This window comes from Rhinopithecus roxellana, chromosome 11 (assembly GCF_007565055.1).
Source record: "Rhinopithecus roxellana isolate Shanxi Qingling chromosome 11, ASM756505v1, whole genome shotgun sequence".
NCBI lineage: Eukaryota > Metazoa > Chordata > Mammalia > Primates > Cercopithecidae > Rhinopithecus > Rhinopithecus roxellana.
The window spans coordinates 77,288,178-77,312,238 of NC_044559.1; the positions used below are offsets into that span (position 1 = coordinate 77,288,178).

A 24,061-nucleotide genomic window follows, 5' to 3' on the forward strand; every position below is an offset into this window, starting at 1 on the left:
TAAAAAAAGAAAAATTTTATTACAATTGTAATCCTCCAACCTATGAGCTAATGTTCTTTTTACTACAGTCCAATCTCTACCCACCAACAAAGACTGCTGGTTTTATTTATTTATTTATTTATTTATTTATTTATTTATTTATTTATTTTGAGACAGTGTCTCGCTGTCGCCCAGACTGAAGTGCAGTGGTGTGATCTCAGCTCACTGCAGCCTCAACCTCCCGGTCTCAAGTAATCCTCCCACCTCAGCCTCCTAGGTAACAGGGACTATAGGTATACACCATCACAGTACACTAATTTTTGTATTTTTCTGCATAGATGAGGTTTTGCCATGTTGCCCAGGCTGGTCTTGAACTTCTGAGCTCAAGTGATCCACTCGCCTTGGCCTCCCAAAGTGCTGAGATTCTAGGTGTGTGCCACGACGTCCAGCCCAGATTACTGGTTTTAAATGTGCTAAACTACTGCCTTCTATATATTTATTATTACAGCATAAGACTTGACCAACATCTCAATAAGTCTTGAAATAATACAATTTTGTAAAAGTATTACAATAATCTGTAGTTTCCTATAAGAACATGGCAACTGAAAACATCTGACTTCCTCCTCCTCCTAACTGCCTAATGAAACAACCAAACAATATAACGTAAAAACTCCTACAAAATGGCTAGGAACTAGAAAAACATTCCATATACATACAGCAAGGTGTCTGATAGGAAATGGTCTGGTGAGAGGGGAGTAAAAACAAATGCCTACCCACTGCCAACCACCATTTTTAAAGAGGGAGTTCACGAGGAACATTCATCCAATCAATATTTAATGAGGATCTGCCCATTATGCCCCAAGTAAAGAAGTGAGAGATATAATTCTGACTACTCCTACCCCTAAACATACCTTGGAAGATAAAGTGAGGCCTGAGTGAAAAAAAGCTGGAACACTTTGGGTGACAGAAGGCTCAGGCTGAGGTACAAGGAAGAAGGAAATTAATCCGGAACTTCAAGCTAGGTCCAGAGGCCAGAGTAGGGGATTGTTAGCACCAACTGTCAGGAGAGATGCAAAGAGGACATTATTTCTGAACAAAGATGAATCTTCCTACACCCATGGCTATCTTCCTCTGCTCAAGAGCCCTGTCCTTTTGCCACATAACTGAATTATCTCTACGCTGTCAGAAAAATAAATGAGGTTAAATCTCAACTTCCCCTTCTCCTAACAAAAACACTGAGAAAATCTTGGTGTATTCTCTAGGAATTCATCTTAACCACCAATGCCAACAAAAAAAGGTAAGTAGGCAGAAACATCACTGGATACAGCAGCTCTAAAAAGAGAAAATAATCTGAACCCTCTGAGAAACCTCTCCCCTGTTCTCCCATCCAGCTGTGACCATAATGAAAGTTATTGCAGTAAGGCCAGGAGTAAGTGGCTCACGCCTGTAATCCCAACACTTCGGGAGGCCAAGGAGGGCAGATCACCTGAGGTCAGGAGTTTGAGACCAGCCTGGCCAACATGGTGAAACCCTATCTCTACTAAAAACACAAAAATTAGTCAGGCATGGTGATGGGTGCCTGTAATCCCAGGTTCTCAGGAGGCTGAGGCTCAAGAATCACTTGAACCTAGGAGGCAGAGGTGGAGACTGCAGTGAGCCGACATCACGCCACTGCACTCCAGGCTGGGTGACAGAATGAGACTCTGTCACAAAAAAAAAAAAAACAAAAACAAAAAACAAAAAGAAAGCTACTGCAATTAAAAGAAAAGAGAAAACTTAAAAAAAAATCAGATAATAACTAGCATATTGAAAAAAAGAGCACATTGAGGGCCGGGCGCGGTGGCTCAAGCCTGTAATCCCAGCACTTTGGGAGGCCGAGACGGGCGGATCACGAGCTCAGGAGATGAAGACCACCCTGGCTAACCCGGTGAAACCCCGTCTCTACTAAAAAAAAATACAAAAAACTAGCCGGGCAAGGTGGTGGGCGCCTGTAGTCCTAGCCACCTGGGAGGCTGAGGCAGGAAGGCAGGAGAATGGCGTAAACCCGGGAGGCGGAGCTTGCAGTGAGCTGAGATCCGGCCACTGCACTCCAGCCTGGGCGACAGAGCGAGACACCATCTCAAAAAAAAAAGAGCGTATTGACTGTCATAAAAGAGAGAACAAAGTAGATGCGCGAGGAATAATGATTTTGAAAATGAGAAAAAATTGTACCTAGGTTTTTGTTTGTTTTCAATAAGACCTAAATTTTTTTTTTGAGACGGAGTCTTGCTCTGTCGCTCAGGCTGGAGTGCAGTGGCCGGATCTCAGCTCACTGCAAGCTCCGCCTCCCGGGTTCACGCTATTCTCCTGCCTCAGCCTCCAGAGTAGCTGGGACTACAGGTGCCCGCCACCTCGCCCGGCTAGTTTTCTTTTGTATTTTTCAGTAGAGACAGGGTTTCACCGTGTTAGCCAGGATGGTCTCGAGCTCCTGACCTCGTGATCCGCCCGTCTCGGCCTCCCAAAGTGCTTGGATTACAGGCTTGAGCCACCGCGCCCGATTTTTAAAATCAAAGGCTCTCCAAATACCAGGCAAGATTACAAGGTAGAAGGAGAATATAAAGCTCAGAATCTACAACTTATTCTTGTAAAAATTTCTAGCTTAAAAGATAAAAATGAAACGCTATCCAAAAAGGTGGTGATAGTCACCTAAAAAAAGGGATTTTTCATCAGCAACACCACCTTTAATCAGATATCAATTTTTTAATTTATTTTTATTTTTATTTTTTTTGAGACTGAGCCTTGCTCTGTGGCCCAAGCTGGAGTGCAGTGGCGCAGTCTCGGCTCACTGCAAGCTCCACCTCCCAGGTTCACGCCATTCTCCTGCCTCAGCCTCCCAAGTAGCTGGGACTACAGACACCCACCACCACGCCCGGCTAATTTTTTTTTTGTATTTTTAGCAGAGATGGGGTTTCACCATGTTAGCCAGGATGGTCTCAATCTCCTGAACTCATGATCCACCTGCCTTGGCCTCCCAAAGTGCTGGGATCACAGGTGTGAGCCGCCACACCCAGCCCAAACACCAATATTAATCAGACATTTTATTCACAACTCTAAACTCGAGAAGAAAATGGAATAATATTTATATAAAGTTCTGAGATAACCCAAGATTAATTTCACATCCAGAAAAGTTCCCATATGTGAGGGAAAAGCACAATTTTAGATATGCAAAGATTCAGAAAATATACTACATATGTACTCTTTAAGGAAAAAAGTTTTGAGTAAATACTTCAGCAAATTCAAATTTAAATCACAAAGAAAACTCAAAAAAACTAATATACAAGAAATATCTGTGAACAATATAACCTACAACACAGAAATGAATATAAACATTGTTATTAATATAGTTAAGAAAGCAGAAAAGACTGGAGAAAAAGAACACTTGCGACAACAAATATTTAGAATCCCTTACAGCAAAATTCACAACGGAAAACAGAAGAGGAAACAATAGCAACAAACTTTTGGATACTGAAAAGCACATAAATGACCTTGCAGACAGTTGGGAAAGCTAGCAACTAACACATTTTACATTCTGAATCTTTACGAGGCCTAAGAACTGGCAGCACCAAGCAACTATGAAATGGGAGGAAGGAGTGAGGGGGAGGCTAAAACAGAAATTTGGAGAAAGCTGGTTGACTTTTAGTTAGATGCTAAGATTCTCTTCCTCACTCTATCAAGCTATCAGTTACTGTTGCTTCCCCACTACGGAAGTCTAGAGGCTTACTCTCTACAGTGGGTAAAACAGAATCTTTGTTTTCGGGGAGACCAGGCACAGGTGAGAGAGTAGGCACTACACCAAAACCAAGAGGATTAAATCACCACATACATGAGACACAAACCCTCACCTCATATCCCCTTTTTTTTTTCTGCTTCTAGGTTGGCTCCTAGGCGACAACAATGCTCCTTAAACTATGGTCTGCTGATGGTCCATAAGCCATCTGTCACCAGTCCATGACAAGGTAAGTACCGAAACCGAAAATAAACATTTATAACCTATTACACAAATTTTCAGAGTTAGGGTTATTATCTGTTAAATCTAATAATAAAAATACATACTTGTGTTTTATATGTCTTCATTTTTAAAATTTCATTATTCTGGCAATTTATTTTTATTATGCTTTAAAACTATCAGCTGTAATAGACTGAGAGGCAAAAGGAAAAAAAAAAAATCAGACCAGGCGCGGTGGCTCACGCCTGTAATCCCAGCACTCTGGGAGGCAAAGGCAGACAGATCATGAGGTCAGGAGATCGAGACCATCCTGGCTAACATGGTGAAACCCCGTCTCTACTAAAAATACAAAAAATTAGCCAGGCGTGGTGGCGGGCTCCTGTAGCCCTAGCTACTTGGGAGGCTGAGGCAGGAGAATGGTGTGAACCCGGGAGGCGGAGCTTGCAGTGAGCTGAGATTGCATCACTGCACTCCAGGCTGGGTGACAGAGTGAGACTCTGTCTCAAAAAGAAAAAAAAGGAAAAAAAATCCTGGAGCTTCACCAGTTGGAGAAGCACTGGGCCAGATTCTGGTGCCTGGCCCAGTCCAAAGAGCTCCCCACAGTGGGAATCAAAACCTTGTGTTACAAACCCTTCTATGGGTTCAGACTGGGCTTTCCAGGAGCTTCTGAGACACAAGCAGACAGCCAAGGATTACCGGATAGCTGAGAAAACCCTCTAATATTAGTTCAAGATCCAGACCAAATAAATTTTAAAAAGTAATTTGTTAGAAACTGAGACTATGTATTAAGACAATTTTTTTTTTTTTTTAGACGGAGTTTCACTCTTGTTGCCCAGGCTGGAGTGCAATGGCACGATCTTGGCTCACTGCAACCTCTGCCTCCCGGGTTCAAGCAATTCTCCTGCCTCAGCCTCCCTAGGAGCTGGGATTACAGGCATGGGCCACCACGCTCAGCTAATTTCGTATTTTTAGTAGAGACGGGGTTTCTCCATGTTGGTCAGGCTGGTCTCGAACTCCCGACCTCAGGTGATCCACCCGCCTCAGCCTCCTAAAGTGCTGGGATTACAGGTGTGAGCCACTGTGCCCGGCCAAGACAATACATTTTTAAAAATTCATTGCTTTCCAGGGATATAAGAAATAAGAACAGGATGCCACAAAAAGGGAACATCAAAAGAACAAAAAGAACTCTAAGAAATAAGAAAACATAAAGAAGCAAAAAGGGGCAATGGAAGGGCTGTAAGGTAAAGGTGAAATAACTTCTCAGAAAAAAACAAACACAGAGATGAAAAACAGGAGAAACAAGGTAAGAAAGTTAGAGGAGCAATCTAGGAGGTCTAACATTTGACTAACAGGAGGGCAGGAAGAGAGTACAAAGAAAAAGAGGAAGGAAATCATCAATAAAATAACTTTTTAAAGTACTGAGCTGTAGGAAAGCAGTTTCCTGGATGAAAATGTCCACCAAATGGACATTTTCAGGTGCTCAGTGTAAAGTACGAAGGCATATCATTGCAAAGATTCGTAACAGTAGAGGCAAAATCCAGTTTCTAAAAAGAAACAAAAAAGGTCAGAAAACAAATCAGAAATCAAATAACAACAATAACAAAAATAACAGATGGACAAAGACAAAGGGGCAATACCTTCGAATTCTGGCATAAAGTTTCAACCGAGAATTTTACATTTTGCCAAGGGTCTAAGTAAAAGGGTAAAATGAAGACATGCAAAATCTCAAAATTTACCTGCCAGACATCCTCCCCCAAGTTGTTACTATAAGATATACTCCACCAAAATGAAAGAATAAACCAAGAGAGAGAAAGACATGAAATATATGCATTGTGGGATCAAATGGAAGAGAGAGAAGTAGATAATATCCCCAAGATGATGGTAAAGGGAAATACCAGGATAACAAACAGTTGGACCACAGATCACATGCTCCTGTCAGTCCAAAGACAAGACATCTTGGACACCAAAAGACACACTGAGGACTTCCATCGCCAAAAACATCACTGACACTGTACCATCTTTTCAACCATTGGACAGAATCCCCAGGTGAGCCTGGCCCAGATTCTTATCTGTATTTGGCTTGTATTGACATAAACTCATCATATTCCTGCTTTTCCCTCCATACCTTTATATCCAGATCAACTGCATGGTGAGCTTAGAAACCGAAATTACAGAGCAGCCTCTCTCAGACATCCACTATCTGGTCTATACTCTGGGCCTGCCAGATTCTCTGATTACAGTGAGCCCTAAGGTTGCTAGGATTCACTCATGACTTACCTAGACTTCCCCAAAAGCGGCTCTGGTAAATTCTAGGGAAGCTAAAACCAGACTGTGATCTAGGTATGCTGTTACCTTAACTTCTCCTGGGAGCCTTCATCTACTAGCGGCACTGTTACCCTTTCACTGTACAGCCAGATTTAGGCTTGCTACCAAATTTTCAAAACTAAACAATTTGGTGTTTATAGTCATCAAAATACCAAAAGTTAGAATGGTAGTTTCATACTGGTTAGGAGCAGAGAGGAGGATATGACCAGAGAGAATACAATGAGGGTAGAGGAAAGGAGCTTCTGTTTCTCAAACAGTTGGTATGCAGATATTTATCTTTAAACCATATACACAGTGTGCATTTTGTACATAAACACATTTCATAATAAAAATAAAAACAAGTTACAAACTGGGCAAAAGACCCAAAGAAGAAAGTCACAGAGGAATATAAGTGAAAACATGCCCAACTTCACTAGAATTCAAAACAAAAAATGAGAAAACTTCTGCCAATCAGACTGCAAAAGATGTTACATATTTGTAATACCTAGTGTTGGTCAGTGAGGGAAAAAAGGCACAATGATATACTAATGATGGAGATAAAACTGGCATGACCTTTATAAAGAACAGTTTGCAATACATACATAAAAAGTCTGGGGGAAAAGGCATACAACTTTTGATTCACTTCTAGAAATGCATCCTAAAGCTAATAATCAGAAATATTATTTGTGCTATTGTTTATAAAATCACAAAATTAAAAATAAGTGTCCACCAATAAATAATGATTAAATCAAGTATGGTATTTTAAGGGAATATTATGCAACCTAAAAATCAATACTGTAAACTCACATTTATTAACATGATGATATGTAACATACCTTAAGTGAAGAAAAAATTAACAATAGACATAATAGAGTTTAATTTGTTCAAATGCTGATAGATGGATACAGAATGGATAAACAAATGTGTAAAAAGTAAAAAGTCAAGAAGAACACACATACAAAAATGTTCCTAGTGATCACTGGTTACTCTTAGGTCAGTGTTTCATAAAATGCTGTCTTAGATCACCAGGGCCTCCACACTGGCATACTACCTTATGATAGCACAAGCAAACAACTTACATTTGGATGTTGTGAAAACAGCAATCTTTTTGCCTCTAGACTGCAATTTTATGAAACTTTATGAAATAAAGTGGCATGAAGCCATGATAATTTTGAAATTCTCAAACAAAGCAAGTGACTTCTGTGGTAAACCAACTGAGTTTTTCTTGAACAAACTCAAAATTATATACTTGCTGCCAATATAAAATAGGAGAATGTTGACACTAAAGATGAAGAAGAGATCAAAACAATATAGGTATCATTCAATTCTGTGTTCCCCATATCAACACACACATACCCACTCATATCAGTGCAGAGAACACTTTAACACCAGCGTCAAAGTTAATGGTAAACACTCAAGAAAATGATGAATTATGTTACTAAATTTCACTCATGTTATATAAATTCATGCTGTGCTTTTAGTTTGTTTAACAATTAATTTGTGAGGAATGAGGCTACCTAAAAAGTAATCGGAATTAATACAACCAGAATAGCAGTTATGTATGCAGTGTTGTTACATAAATAAAAAGATGTGGTTGGGAGCAGTGGCTGACACCTGTAATCCCAACACTTTGGGAGGCCAAGGTGGGAAGATCACCTGAGATCAGGAGTTCAAGACCAGCCTGACCAACATGGTGAAACCCCATCTCTACTAAAAATACAAAAATCAGCTGGGTGTGGTGGCCCATGCCTGTAATCCCAGCTACTCGGGAGGCTGAGACAGGAGAATCGCTTGAACCCAGGAGATGGAGGTTGCTGAGATCGTGCCACTGCATTCCAGTGTGGGCAACAGAGCGGGACTCCATCTCAACAAAAAAATAAAAAAATAAAAAGATATGTGTATTTTATATAAAAACAAACGATATTCAACTCACAATATGGTTCCTGATCAACTCACAATATGGTTCCTGATCTTGATACTGTTAAAAGAAATACTAAAAATTTTAACACCCACTTAATTTTGCCTATATATTTCTTTCTGTATGCTATACAAAGAAATGAAGAGCAACTATAATGAGCTATTTTTGCAATATGCAGCATATTAATAAAGTGCTGAATTTCATCTGACAAAATGTTATTTAGACTTTTTTTTCTTTTTTTGCTATCTATAACAGTTTTGGCAGTGGTATTACAGAGGGTTCGTAAAATGGATTGCAGCACTTACCACTATTTCATCTGCTCTGAAACAGTTCACTAACCAAACTACTGACCACAGTTTAATTTTTGTTCTTTCCTTAAAATTATACAGACTGCACTAAGAACACCATATGGAACTAGTAACACTTCAGCTTTTTAGACCTTACACCCTTTGCAAGTTCTTCTATGGTTTCTGGGCTCTTTAGACTTTCTACTGCTTGAGTCACTTTGGTAATTTATATTTTCCTTGATAATACTCAATTTTGTATACTCACAAAAACCTCACTTTTAAGAATATCCTACCCCCTAAAAAGCGTAACATATAAATATATATATACCAGTATCACTTAAATGCCCAGGAATAGGAAAATTATAAAATAACGGAACATCCACATGAAATTATACAGAAAGAAGTATGTGTACTGAATTGACTTCAAACAATATTTATTCTATGTAATTTTTTTTTTAAATTTTGAAAAGAAGATGTAGGCTGTGCATGGTGACTCATGCCTATAATCCTAGCACTTTGGGAAGCCAAGGTGGGTGGATGGTTTGAGTTCAGGAGTTCAAGACCAGCCTGGGAAACATGGCGAAACCCCATTTCTACAAAAAATACAAAAATTAGCTAAGCGTGGTGGCATGCGCCTGTAGTCCCAGCTATTTGGGAGGCTGAGGTGGAAGCATTGCTTGAGCTTGGGAGGTCAAGGCTGCAGTGAGCCATGATCATGCCACTGCACTCCAGCCTAGGTGACAGAGCGAGACCCTGTCTAAAAAAACAACAACGAAGGAAGCTGCAGACTGAGGCACAGAATACATTTTTAAAGTAGGAGAAATGATCCTCATTTTCATGTCATTTTCATGCTAAGAAGAAAGATCTTATAAGCATACGTGTATATAAGCACAGATCTGCAGAAGGGTATCCTCCAAACTACTGACAATAGTTTAATTTTTTTTTTAAGAAATGACAGCATGGCATAGCAAAAAACAAACCAGAAAACCAAATCAATAGGAGAAAAATAATCAGCTCTCCTAAGAACCCTGACTGAAACCAAGAGGGCAATGTCACCACCACAAGCCTTTATGAGGTCTGCCTATATATTCCTACTCCTGAATTCCAGGAAATTCTGTATCCTTAAAATAATTTCCGCTTTCAACATAAGCTAGCTCACATTGGTTTCTACTGCTTGTAATCAAAGGCTTCTTACTTAATACAAAAAGTTGACATATCAATGATGACTGTGTTTACTTCATAGAAAGGTAGGTTTTGTGAGAACCCTTTAAAGAGTAGCAGGACTTAAACATGTAAGAAAGGAGCAAAGGCAATCTAAACCAGAAGAACAGAAGAAAGAAACAATGAAAGAAAACTATTTTTCTCCCAAGGTACCACAGGGTCTAGATCAAAAAGAGAATGCACGATGGGGAGGTTAAGTGAGAACAGACTACAGAGGACAGATCTGAATTGGAAATGAAAGATTAACAGAAGCAATTGTCAATTTATGAACAGAAAAAAGTTATAAAAGATGTACATTAGAAATATTAGAAGGGTACTAGAAAGCAAGATAAACTGGAGAAAGAGTAAAAATAGAAATGAGGAAATTAAATGACTAGAGTGACAACCCAAATAAAAAGTGAGGAGCCAAGGAACTAGTAACGTTAACACACATAGGTCAGAAATCACGGGTGGGCACAGTGGCTCACCCCTGTTATCCCAGCACTTTGCGGGGCCAAGGCGGGCGGATCACCTGAGGTTAGGAGTTCAAGAACAGCCTGGTCAACATGGTGAAACCCCATCTGTACTAAAAATACAGACGGGCATGGTTGTGGGTACCTGTAATCCTGCAGGAGGCTGAGACACGAGAATCACTTGAACCCAGGCGGCAGAGGTTGGCAGTGAGCCAACTGCCAACTGCACTCCAGCCCAAGTGACAGTGAGATTCTGTTGCAATAAAAAAAAAAAAAAGAAAAAAAAATAGAAATCACACATTGGGTCCAGAAAGACTTTTAAAAGATAATTCCCAAAGTATAATACCAAAGATAAGGAAGATATGAAGAGTTCATCAAAAGGCAACATTCCTAGAGAGTTATATTTGCTTTCTACGATAATTAAAAGTCAAAGGCATTCTACAGAGTCTAAAAAGGAAGAATCTATGTGCTACTTAACTATATTCAAGTTGCTTAAAAACCAAAGAAAACTAGAAAACTCTAGTTTTAGCTTAGCTATATTCGTGACTCAGCATGTAGCTCTGTAAGTTGTCTCATCACATAAAAAACTACTGCATTCCTTAAGTCATTCAATCCTTTTTCTGCAGATAAATACAGGTAAAACAGTCATATGAATGAATACATTAGTGGTGATAAAACCAAAGCAGCATGTACAGTAAAAGCTTACTGAAAAATATAAGGTTCTGCTAAAAGAAGTCTAGAAACACACACACACACACACACACACACACACATCCCCCTAAGAATATTACTTTCAAAGCAGAATCTATTTTAGTACCCTCAAAATAACTATTATCTATTCATTACTTGAAACAAACATCTTGGGCTTACCTTTTTTTGTACCTGTTTTAAGTTTTCCGAAAGTTTACCTGCAAGACTAATGCCTATCACATTTTAAGAGAGTGCAAGAAATGGTTTTATACAGTTCACATACATAACCAAATCCAGCTCTTTCCAAATCACTGTGGTTTAATGAACAACTTAAACATGGAAAAAGAAATGTAGGCTGGGCACGGTGGCTCAGGCCTATAATCCGAGCACATTGGGAGGCAGAGGCGGGAGAACTGCTTGAGTCCAGGAGTTCAAGACCAGCCTGAGCAATACAGTGAGATCTCATCTCTACAAAAGCATTTTAAAAATTAGGCAAGTGTGGTGGCATGTGCCTGTATTCCCAGCTACTCAGGAGGCTGAGGTAGGAGGATCACTTAAACCTGGGTGGCAGAGGTTGCAGCAAGCCAAGCACCACTGCATTCCAGCCCAAAAGAGCTAGACCATGTCCCCCCCACCAAAAAAAAAAAAAAAGAAAGAAAAGAAAAAAAAAAAGAAAGAAAAAAAAAAAAGAAATGTAGGGTTAAATATGCAAAACTAATTAAATACAGATCTAGAAATGTTCAAAATTCTAGTGTATCTGTGGGTCACATACCATTCTGGTATGCAGTTGATATTGGTATACAATTATAAAGGAGTTTAAAATTAAAAATTAAAATACAGAAGCAGTTCTTGGTTCAGGTAAACCTTAGTCTTTATTACTCCCTGAAACTATGACTTCTCACTGTGCCCAATATAAAAGATGCTTACCCACACATACACCTTTATTGACCTTTGTTCTGTTCATATAATTTTCGGTCACCAGGCATGGCATCTCTTTCCCTCTATCTAAATTCAATACTATTCAAACTTCCTTTCAAATTCTGCTTCCTATAGGGACATGTAACCTTCTACAATACACACTAAATCTCTCCTTTCTCTGAATATCCACTTAAAGAGTAGCCAGTGCTCACCATTTATTACAAACTGCTTTATACTATTACATAATTTCATTATTTAAGTTTTACCTCCCCAGATAATTTATAAGCTTCCTAAATGCAAGTTTTACTTAATATTTCTCGTTTTTCCCTCACAAAAACCAGAAGACTGGGTAAACAGGTACCTAACCCATATATTTTTAAGTGATTCATTCTCTCATTTTCAAATCAAATATGACTATGATTTTAGATTAAATCAATTTATAGCAAACTTCAAAGAGCATGTAAACTTTTTTGCTGCAATAATTTGGAACTTGGTTTAAAACACACTGAGTCAGAAACCACTCCCACAACCCCCCATCTTTTTTTTCACTCTGTCTCCTAGGCTGAAGTGCAATGGCATAATTATGGCTCACTACAGCCTCGCCCTCCTGGGCTCAATTGATTCTCCCACCTCAGTCTCCCAAGTAGCTGGGACTACAGGTGTGCACCACTATGCCAAGCTAATTTGTCCAATTTCTTTTTTTTTTTTTTTTTTAGAGATGGGGTTTCACCATGTTGCCCAGGTTGGTCTTGAACTCCTGGTCTCAAGCAATTTGCCCACCTCAGCCTCCCAAAGTGCTGAGACTACAGACATGAGCCACCACACTCTGGCAGAAATCACCTTTTTAATAGGTAGGAATTGGGAGAAAAATCTGAACTAATTTGTCCAAAGTGACATAAGCACCATTGAATTCAGTATAGGAAAGGGATTATTTTCATCTCTTGCTCTTTTCTTCTGTTTGTCATTTCGCTGTGACAGTGATTTAGAATAGGCAGATTTTGATTTGGAATACACGAGGGGAGGGAAGAAAATCAAAAGACGTACTGCTGTTTGCTGGGAGAACATGTTATCACGTGATCCATTCCTGCTCAGCTTCACTAAATAATATAAATGGTTTAATTTTTCTCTAGGTCTATACAGCACCTGCCTCCATGATTAGAAACTGCATGTCCACATCTTAGTATGTAGCACTAAAATCCACACACTTTCACGAGCCAGAAATCAAGATTCATCCTTGATTCCTCCATCCCTTACTCCCCACATTAACCCATAAGCAACCCCGGTCAACTCTTATCTCAAAACCAGATCTTGGGCCGGGTGAGGTGGTTCACACCTATCCTAGCACTTTGTGAGGCTGAGACAGGTGGGTCACCTGAGGTTGCAAGTTTGAGACCAGCCTGACCAACATGGAGAAACCCCGCCCCTACTAAAAACACAAAAGTAGCCAGGTGTGGTGGTGCATGCCTGTAATCCCAGCTACTCGGGAGGTTGAGGCAGGACAATCTCTTGAACCTGGGAGGTGGAGGTTGCGGTGAGCCAAGATCGCGCCATTGCACTCCAGCCTGGGCAATAAGAGCAAAACTCCATCTCGAAAAAACAGAAACAAAAACCAAAAAAGAAACAATAGCTCTTGTATTTCCCTTCTTCTCTTCCTGTCCACTGTCATCATCTTAGTCCAGGCCACCATCATTTCTAACATGAATGAAAATAGTCCTCACAACTGGCATCCATGCTTCCACCTTGTCTACCACCCTCCTCTGAGTCCACTCTCCACACAGGAGCTAATGTTCTTCTTAAAATAAAATAGATCACAAAGCTCCCCTGCTTAAAGCTCCTTGGTGGTTTCCCAAGTGTCTTACTCTCTTCTGGCTGCTGTAACAGAGTACCATAGACTGGGTGACTTATTTCTCACAATTCTGAAGGCTAGAAAGTCTAAGATCAAGGCACTGGCGATTTGGTGTCTGGGGAGGGCCTACTTCCTGGTTCACAGAGGGCCATCTTCTCACTGTGTCCTCACATGACAAAATAGAGCTCTCTGGGGTCTCTTTTATAAGAGTACTAATTCCATTCTTAAGGGCTCTGCCCTCATGACCTAATCACCTCTTAAAAAGGCCCCACTTCCAAATGCCATCACACTGAAGAATAGGTTTCAATATATCAATCTGAGGATGGCAAAGGGGGACATAAACATTCAGTCTATAGCGACAAGGCACTTAAAATTTAAACCCTTTACAAAGGCCTGCAAGAAACAGCAGTATCTGGTCTTGGGCCTTTTTCTTCAACTTCATCTCACATCACTCTCCTCACTGTACATATACTCCAACAAGCTGCCACAGATTCTCAGCTCCTCAAATATTCTTCCTATCCTTCCTATCTCAGGCCTTTGCATCAGCTGTTTCCTACTTGAAATGTGCTTTCTTCCATTCTTCAAAAGGCTAGATCCTTCTCATCTTTTAGGTCTCAGGTCAAATGTCACCACCCCAGAAGGGCCCTTCCCTATAAACCATCCCCTCCTCAAAAAAAAAAAAAAAAATTATTTGCCACTTTATCCTTTTGTATTTTTTTTTTGTAACACTTACATCTTACATCTCTGGCAATATTTTATTTGCCAATTTCTTTTCTATCTATCTCTACCACTGGAATATAAGCTGCATAAGGACTGAGAACTACATCTGTAATGTTCTTTACTGTATCACCAGCATGTGGGATGGTACCAGGCTTATAACTAGCACCACATCTACATTCTAAGCATTGGGAATATGGCAGTAAACAAAAAAGACAAAAATCCCTCCCCTCACGGAGATAACATTTTACTGATTATTTAGGTAATAAGCAAAGCAAGTAAATTATAATGTATATTCAAAGGCAACAACTGCTACAGAGAAAAATAAAGCAAAGATAGAAAGGCAGAATCAGTGCTATAATTTTAAATATTAAGTCAGGGAGCCCTCACTTGAAAAGGTCTTTTTGGAGTCAAGATCTTAAGGAGCTGAGAAAGCCAACAATCCAAGAAAAGAAAACAGTAAGTGCCATGACCCTGAGTGTGCAATGTGCCTAACACATTTGGGGAACAGCAAGAAAATCAGTATGACCACAACAGAAAGCATTAGAGGGAAAGCTAGAAGATGAGGTCAGAGAAGTAACAAGGGGACAGAAACAGGCCCTGATAGAAACTATAAAGGCTTTGGTTTTATTCTGAATCAGAGAGGAAGCTACTGGAGCATTGTGGGCAGAGAATTACCATGAGTTGAATTACTTCTATCACTTGGGCTGCCATGCTAAGAACAGAGTATTCAGGAGGGATTAAGAGAAAAGACAAAGAATATACAGTGCAATTATCCGAGTAAGAGTTGATGGTGGTTTGGTTGGTTTAATGAGGCATGGTAAGATTGAATATATTTTGAAGTTAGCACCTACAAGATATCCTGACATGCTTTCTCTGAAAGCGACATGTCAAGGATAACTCTAGAAGTTCTGACAGCAATGGAAAGAACTGAATTGCTATTTACCGAGATATAAAAGATTGTTAAAGTAGTAGGAAAGTATACCAAAAGTTCCATTTTAGGCATGTAACATTTGAGATGTCTATTTGACATCCAAGAGGAAAGGTGGACTGTGTGGCTGGATATAGACTACACAGGGCTAGGTGGATGATGAAATTTGGGGAGTTATCGGTGTGCGTATATGTACATATGTACTTTCAAGTACCTGGAGCAGGATGAAATCACCGGGAAAATAAACAAAAAGAGCAGTCCAAGGCCTGAGCCTTAAGATTCTATAACACATTCAACAGAAAGAGATTAAAAAGAACCAGCAAGTGAGACAGGAAAGAAAAGACCAATAAGACTTAAGGTAAATCAAAGCAAAATGAAGAAAATGTTTCCTGGATAAGGGATTGAACAACTCTGTCAAGTAAGAAGATGACTAACTAGACTTAATGTGAAGATCACTGGTACCATGGATTAGAAGAGTTTCAGTGGAGTTATAGAGGAGAAAGGCTGACAAGCTTGGATGTAAGGCAAAATGGGAAGAGAGGAAGTAGTGATGTAGTGCAGACAACTCTTTCAAGGAGTTTTACGATAAAGGAGTTGTTTTGTTTTGTTTAATTTTATTTCTTGTGTTTTAAAGGTGGGAGAAATTACAGTATGACTGCATGCTTATTAAAATAATCTAGTAAAAATAAAAAAATTGATGATGGAGGATAGGAAAGAAACGCAGCAGCGAAGTCCTTCAGGTTAGAAGGGACGAAATCTAGTGAACGAGTTGAAGAGGTGAACTTAGAAAGGAGCAAACATGATCCATCTATAGTAACTAGAGGGGAGGATAAATAAAGATGCTAGCAGGTGCGCAGATGTGACTGAGAGAGTCTGTGGAATGAAATGACAGCCTGCGGGCCAAATCTGGCCTGCTGCCTGTTTCTGTAAATTAAGTTTCATTGGAATACAGCCACACTCACTCATTTACATATTGCCTATGGCTTCTTTTGTGTTACAATAGTTGCACCAGAAACCATATGGCCCACAAAGCCTAAAATATTTACTATCTGGCCATTTACAGAAAAAGCTTGCCAACCTTGGAATAATCCAACTGGATTAATCCAACTGTTACTGAGTTGAGAGTCAGATGCGAGGCTATGAGGAAAGAAGGTAGGCAAGGACATAGGAAACTACAGCATTTAATGAGACAATGACCCAACAATAAGTTTTACATCATTCCTAGTTTCTGGAGCTCAAAATGAACATTCTATGAGCAATCAATCATCACTTTAATTTTGTCCCTTATCTTTAAAAACATTTTTTTTAAATAGAGATGGGGTCTCACTATGTTGCCCTGGCTGGTCTCAAACTCCTGGGTTCAAGCAATCCTCCCAGCTCAGCTGCTCAATGTGCTGGGACTACAGGCATGAGCCACCTCCCCAGCCTTTAAATGTTTTTACATCTATTGCTACATTCATTTCAAACTGGCTTTATTGATAAGGAATAGGGTATGGTTTTGACTATTACTAAGAGATCTCTCAAAAAGGGAAAGGTAAGAAGAAATGTTATATATATTTGTTTCTTCTTACCTTTCCCTTTTTGAGAAAGGTTATACATACATATTTATAAATTGGCATTTCAAGTTATTTGCTATTTTTAAAAAATCTTCAAGACAGATGAATATAATAAAGGTTTTCACCATAATGAATAATTTTACAGTATTCCATCATACTTTATATTTCAGCGTACAAAAATGAAATTATATGAAAAGAAATATACACATTTTTTCAAAGAAATCTCCATCTTAGTAGAAAGCCAAAATTTCTGCTTGGTTTTCCAAAGGCCTCATATAAAGATTTACCTTAAACAGTCACCTTATTTTCTACTACCTCATTTCCAAAGAACACATACTGTTATAGTGAAACCAATCTCCACTCCAACCTGGATCAGACTATAATCATTTTTAACTCCATCCTCTCTTCAGTTATTCTCTGTGCCTATCAAAGCCACATTCATAACTAGAAATACATTTAAAGTTATATATTCTTCACAAAATCTTCCTAAATGGGTCAACCTGCTCACTTCCTTCCCATCAAAATTGACTTAAAATACAATTGTGCATTCATGTATCTGTTTTTTCTGTTGTGTTTGCTATATATTAATATGAACTCTTTAACTAGAAGACAAGGAATTCTTATTCTCACGTTATTACTTAGATGCCAAGCACCACAGTCATAATTCTCAACACATGCTTGTTGATCTGTGCACCAGAAATAAAAAAAAAATAAGTCATATATCCACCATCCACTCAGTCTAGTACATATAATCCTTGCCTATCCATGCAGTTGCACATACTCATACATAATGGACACTTAAAAAATGTCTGTAGGTTGAATGAAAGTGGATTGAACATATGCACAAATGATGAATAAATAAAGGGAACCTTTTATAAGGTATAGGAAAGTGGCAAACTACAGAAGGATGTGACTGATCAATCTGAAACTTTAGACCTTAAATTCATAAGGGCCATATATTCATCAGAACACTTTCTGCTCCAATTCAAACCAATTTATACATAGAATTCTGGCACAAGGACTGAGAAGGACACCAGGATAGCTCACAAAATCAAAAGTAGGTACCACTTACCATGTTCCCTGAGACTGAAAGTGGCACTACCACCATCCATCTCCCATCTCCTTATGGCATCACTTTCTCCCACTACACAGATGTGCTTTTCATACACGTGGTAAAGAATGTCACCAGCACCTTCCCAGATCAACAATTTCAGAGAAAAGGTACTACCTTTGTCCTAGCATTCGCCTATAAACTTTGAAAAAGGATTCTGACTGGTTCTGCATGAGTAACAGCAATCACTGTTGCAATAGGGATGACCAAGCTCAGGTTATAAGACAGTAAGACTGACGGAGAGCCCACCAACCACTCAGAATAGGGGAGGAGTGGTTCCCTAAATGAAGTGATACTGAGTTGACAAAAACAATATATGATATGTCTTCTACCAGCTACAGCCTTCAACAAACCAATTTTAATCAGGAGTTGACGATAAGCTTACTACATTTTGAAATTATTTGACTTTCCTCATGAAATGACACCTATGTGAAGCCCACTTAATTTTCTGAAACTTCACATCATGTACCTTCATTCTAATATTCTGACACTTGTTTCATGCAGCCATACCAGTCACAGCTTTAAATTTTTAGTCAGACTTTGCTCACAACTTTTCAAGATAAATTAATACAAATCATTTTGGTCAGTCATCACATAGCAGTCTCTTATTTACTTTACTACAACTAAAGCTTTCATTCTTCATTACATTACTTTTTCTGAGTAGTTTGGTTCAAATAGTACAAACTGAATATTCCTTAACCAAAATGCTTGGAAGTAGGCCGGGAGCAGTGGCTCATGCCTGTAATTCAGTGGCTCACCCCTGTAATCCCAGCGCTTTGGGAGGCCGAGGCAGACAGATCACTCGAGGTCAGGAGTTTGAGACCAGCCTGCCCAACATGGCGAAGACTCGTCTCTACTAAAAATACAAAAAAAAATTAGCCAGACATAGTGGCATGCTCCTGTAGTCCCAGCTACTCGGGAGGCTGAGGCAGAAGAATTGCTTGCACCCGGGAGGCAGAGGTTGCCGTCAGCCGAGAAGATCACGCCACTGCACTCCAGCCTGGGTGGCAGAGTGAGACTCCATCTCAAAAAAACAAAACAAAACAAAAAAGCTTAGAACTAGAAGTGTTTCAGATTTCAGATTTTTGAGGATTTTGGAATATTTACACTACTTACTGGCTGAATATCCAAAATCCAAAATGTTCCAATGATGATTTCCTTTGAGCTTCATGTCAGCACTAAAAAAGTTTCAGATTTTGGAGTATTTTGAATTTCAGGTCTTCAGATTTGGGATGCTCAACCTTTAGGAAAATTCTTAGCGTTCAGAATTACTTTATCTCTTCAGGAATAACACAGTACCCATGTGAATCTCATGGGAGGAAGTCAAACAAATGTTATACAGGAAAAAGTTACTTAATGACATAAATGATAACGTGGTATCCTCAACTCAGCTCTACGGCTCTCTACTCAATGTACATTATTTTCTGACAAAATAAAAATTCATGCCTTTGTAAAAAAATGGCCCTGAACAGAAATCCATTTGCTGGTGAAGTTCAGAGAAGAACACAGTTATGATAATTAAACCAATAATATAAGGTGGTATACTATACAATAGCTATTTCAGTAGTTAAATAAATAATCTTATTCCTAATTTATGGTTATACTTATGTGTATACTTACTGCATTTAGAGGAATTTTATGATACTGTAGTATCCAAGAATCTTAGGATTTCAAAGATCCCAGGACCTATCCAACACAAACAGTAAGAGACATCTGTGTTTCGAGGGTAGAAAAAACATGTTTTTTTACACGGGTACAATATTTTCCACTACATTTCCAAAGTTTTCCTTATAACACCATAGATTTGTTGGCATATTTTTCCTCCTTTTTTCTCTACACCCAGACATTCACGATTGTCTTCAAGAAACTAATCATAACACGATAGTGATTCCCAAGTCCCGTTCCTGATTCATAATGAAGATGCTATTAGTCACAATATAAACATATATGAGATAACTTTTCTTTAGATACATTGCTTTGCACTTACTAGACCACAACCACACTCTTCTGGCCATTCATACAGCTTTGAAACATCTATCTGCCACCTTTATCTCCACTGTTCATTACCCAGAAGCCTTTAATGCCACCTTTCTATTTAGAAGGATGATACAGTTAAAGTTGTATTTGGATCTCTAATAAAATGTTAAGCAATAAACTATGAAACCAAAAATTACCTTTTTTGCTTATATTAAAATGAAAACCCATGTTTAAGTATTTTATTTTGGCCAAAAAATAAAATACAACTGTAACTTACATAACTTATGAAAACTCATGTATACGTAAACTACAGGTTGAGGGTCTATTATCCGAAATGCTTCGGAACAGAAGGGTTTCATTCTTTTTTTCTTTTTCTTTTTTAGGATTTTAGAATATTTGCATTATACCAGTTGAGCACCTCAAATCCAAAAGTTCAAAATCCAAAATGTTCCAAAGAGCATTTCCTGTGACCATCATGTCAGCACTCAAAGAATTTTGCATTTTGGATTTTTGGATTTGGGATACTTAACCTGTATTTTATTTTATTTAGTCCAATATTAAAACATACTAACTTACTACTTAATAGACTATATACTCCAGTAGTTCAATCTTTACCATACCTCTTTCTTCAGGAACAAAAGGCACACAATTTAACACTTGCACAATGTCACAATCAGGAACAGTGATCAAAAGAAGAGATGATATCTGGAAATGAAGACCAAGATTTTAAAACTTTTGACTACAAAAACTGTTCAATTACACGTCACATTCAACTTAAGGTGTATAAAGAAATCTAAAAACACACACACACACACACACAAAACTAAGAAAACCTCCCTACACTTAAGCATATATCATTGATGCCCAGTGATAACATGTCATAAATTTGCAAAAGTCACAATCTAAAGCCTAGAATCAATCTGACTCAGTATCTTCATTTACTACAAGAAAAAGAAAATGAGCCTTGCCCAAAGTCACAAAACTAGAACTAATATCTGGATCTGATTCCAACTCAGTTATCCTACAACCACAATACTAACCCTTAACACTCATTTCTGGTATCTAATACGCCATGAAAACTGCTCACCATGAGACGCCAATACCCCATACAGAATTGAAATACTCACAGCCTACACACCTGGGACCAGACAATAAACAAAAATTTCAAGACTGTGTTAAAACCTTTTCTTCTGCTTATAGCACTTTGCCACAAAACCTTCAGTAGCATACCTGAAGGAATGTCGGCAAGATTAAAGTCTCCTATCACTAAAAAAAAAAAAAAAGTTGTATTAAGTGCTCTAAAGTATGCAATGTCAGAACGCCTCAATGAGAACAATTCTAAACAACTATATACAGAAAAGCAAACAATAAAAATAAACTTAAAGGGCATTTAAAGTATATCTCGAAGTCAAATTATAGATTTAGGCTAAAGTACAGTCCCTCTGTAATGTTTCAAAATACAGAAACTTCTGGGATTACAGCATACTATTACCAGAGAGACTAGAACAGAATCCGAAGTGTGACCATGGCAAAAAACTGAAGCATTTAAAAGTTCATACATTATCAATGCACATAGTGGGTGTTCATTGTGGTCACTGTCTTTTGTCCTTCCATAAAACCAGATATAAAACGTTTTAAGTGGTCATTATACTTATTTTCACTGCAACAAACAGGAAACATTTGGTTGTGTAACATACCTACATTTTATTCTCCTCCCCCTTTTGTTGGCAATTTTCTGTATCTAGGGATGATCTAATCTATAGTTTTTATAGCAAAAATCAACATTGTTTACTATGCTTACCTTCCCCAGGAAATCCCAATACCCTCAAAGTGTTAAAAGAACGCAATGTCTCTTTATAAATTTCAGAAAAGAGAATTTTGCTGAAAGGTAGTGAATGCATTTCTATAAATTTGCAGTTAAACTCTGAAAACGTTAGGAAATTCCACTGAATCAATTTAAATGTTTTAAATTAAATCTGAGGATACCAACCTTAGAGTATACTCAAATCAGACCCCTTGCTGCAGAAAAAGCAATTCAATAATTACCAGTAACTAGATCTAACATGCACATTTTCAAGTTAATAGAATTCCTATCCTGACAGTTTGGTGTCTTCATGTTTTATCACTGTGACAACTGTACAAATTCCAACATTCTTATGAATTCCTTGAACGTTGACTTTATTTTTCTAGGGTTGTTTTAGACGTTTGACAACATACTCAACAATGTTTGCACTCAAACAGCTCATATACACTACTTGCTATCAAATTTAAACCTAAAAAGAACACTGAGTCTTAACTGTTGTATTCTAAACTTTAAAGCTACATCTGTTTGATCGGTCCGCTTAAGAGTTAAAACATTTTTCCTTATATACATTCACTCCATATACTTTTCAATTACCACAGCCACCTAGGAAGAGACTGTCTACTTGACAAAGAGGACACCATGTAAAGAATAGAGGCAAAATGAACCCTACATGTGAGAAAGCCAGTTACAAAGAAATCCATCTGCCACTGGGTGTGGTTAGGGTCTGCGGGGAAGAGCACCTTTGGCCAACTCTGGAGGAGGGCGAGCGCTTCAGGGAGCTGGGCATCTCTGCAAGAAATGGCCCCCAATGACCATAGGCTGGGCCAGCAATGGGGACGCCGTCGAGTCGGGCCCGCGACCTATAGCTCGAGGGGTGCGGTCTGCGGGGTGCCCTTGCTGTCTCCACCAACCAGGAAACCCGCCGAGTGAGTGCTTCGAGCGCCGCGCGCCCAGCTTCGCCCCAAACACCGCGCCCGATCCGCCCCTTCCTCCGGGGTTCGGCTGCCCCGCGGCGGAGCGCGGAGGCACACCGTTCCCTACTCCCACCCAGCTCCTAGAATGTAGGAGAGTGTAGAGTTCAAAAAACCCGGACGTAAAACAACCCCAGGTTTAGAAAGTAAGGGTTAGCTCTAGCAGCCTGCAAAAGCGCTCGGCAAAAAAACCCCGACTTCTCCAGAAAAACTTTGCGGCAAGTTAGGCGGAAGCGCTGAATGGCCGGGACTATTTAACTTGCGCTTCCTCTCACAAGAGGCGGATCCCTGGACCTGTTTGGGGGACCCTGACGGTCCACAAACTCGCCGTTTGCCTGTTGGTTGGCCCTCTAGAAGTTCCGGCATCCTAAAAAGTCTGGGCAGTCCCGCTCACAGGGAGTACCTGTCGTAGTCCCCATTGCCTGCGAGTCCCTGATGGCGGCCATTACACTTCCATCCGGGTATTGCTGAAAAGCTGATCGCAGCGCTACCAGGAGCGCACGCTACGGCGGAGGGATCTGCGCTGCACCTGGGACAAGCGGAAGAGAACGGAAGCCGGCAGGGTCCGCGCTCGGTCTGACGAGACTAGGCCATGGAGCTGGGTTCGCCGCTGACCTTTCCACGTAGGGCGCTGCCCGGGCGCCCACCACTCCAGTGACTCACTACCACCTCTTTGCTCACCAGCAGCTGCTGATCCTACTGCCAGTGAAATGGCAGACAAACGTCCACTTTGTGCTCTTCAGAGCAGACACCAGGAGCAGGGACTGTATGCACTTCGCAAGCCTTTGCTGACTGGGAATGGTCTCCACCCTGAGATTTTAACCAGTTCCGGTTTAGCAAATGGCGCCTCCCCACCCCTTGCTTCTGGCACACAGGTTTTAGCAACCATTGTAGCCCATGTCAAGGAAAGAAGCTGTCGCCAGTAGTTCTAGAAGACGTACTGAACTTCAAACATGTACATATTGAATAATTGATCAAAAACTGTCTTTACAATGAGAGAGGCTCGCATCCCCCTCAAACGAATACTTCCTCTACCTCACAACAGGGCTGGACAGTTAATATGGTTGGCTTTACCCCAAAGGCCAGTATGGCTCCTCTTCTGTTCTTTATAAATCCAACCTATTAATTGATACCTCACTTTCTACATAATTCTACATAAATTATCTTCCTTTTAAAATGTGGGAGGGAATAAGTAGCGGCAAACGTTCAAGCAACAACAAAATACCTTGGCGCAGAAGGATATACCAATAAATTAAAAGCAAAACTATGATCTGATTTTTCATTTTTTTTTTATTCCATGTTTTCTTAAGTAGCATGTATGGCATTGACAATTTTCTAAAAACTTTAAAAATGTGTGTGATACATAATTGTCTCAGAGTAGGCTTTTGAAAATG

General features: G+C 39.4%; 1 protein-coding gene across 14 annotated transcripts in view; it reads right to left on the minus strand.

Moving 5' to 3' along the window:
• The window catches only part of ZNF518A (zinc finger protein 518A), a 34,511-nt gene extending 11,322 nt beyond the window's left edge, over positions 1-23,189 (minus strand). For 4 of the 14 annotated variants that reach the window (XM_030940281.1, XM_030940273.1, XM_030940277.1 and 1 more), the window contains exons 1-4: positions 23,071-23,189; positions 20,513-20,597; positions 19,536-19,601; positions 891-1,036 (exon numbers count right to left, since the gene is read on the minus strand). The gene's annotated coding sequence lies outside the window, so the exon portion shown is untranslated. Of the gene's footprint in view, positions 1-890; positions 1,037-3,860; positions 4,009-10,291; positions 10,345-19,031; positions 19,094-19,535; positions 19,602-20,512; positions 20,598-22,366; positions 22,910-23,070 lie in introns of those variants that run through there. The other 10 variants (XM_030940284.1, XM_030940283.1, XM_030940275.1 and 7 more) reach the window with 9 other exon arrangements.
• Positions 23,190-24,061: the final 872 nt, after the last annotated feature.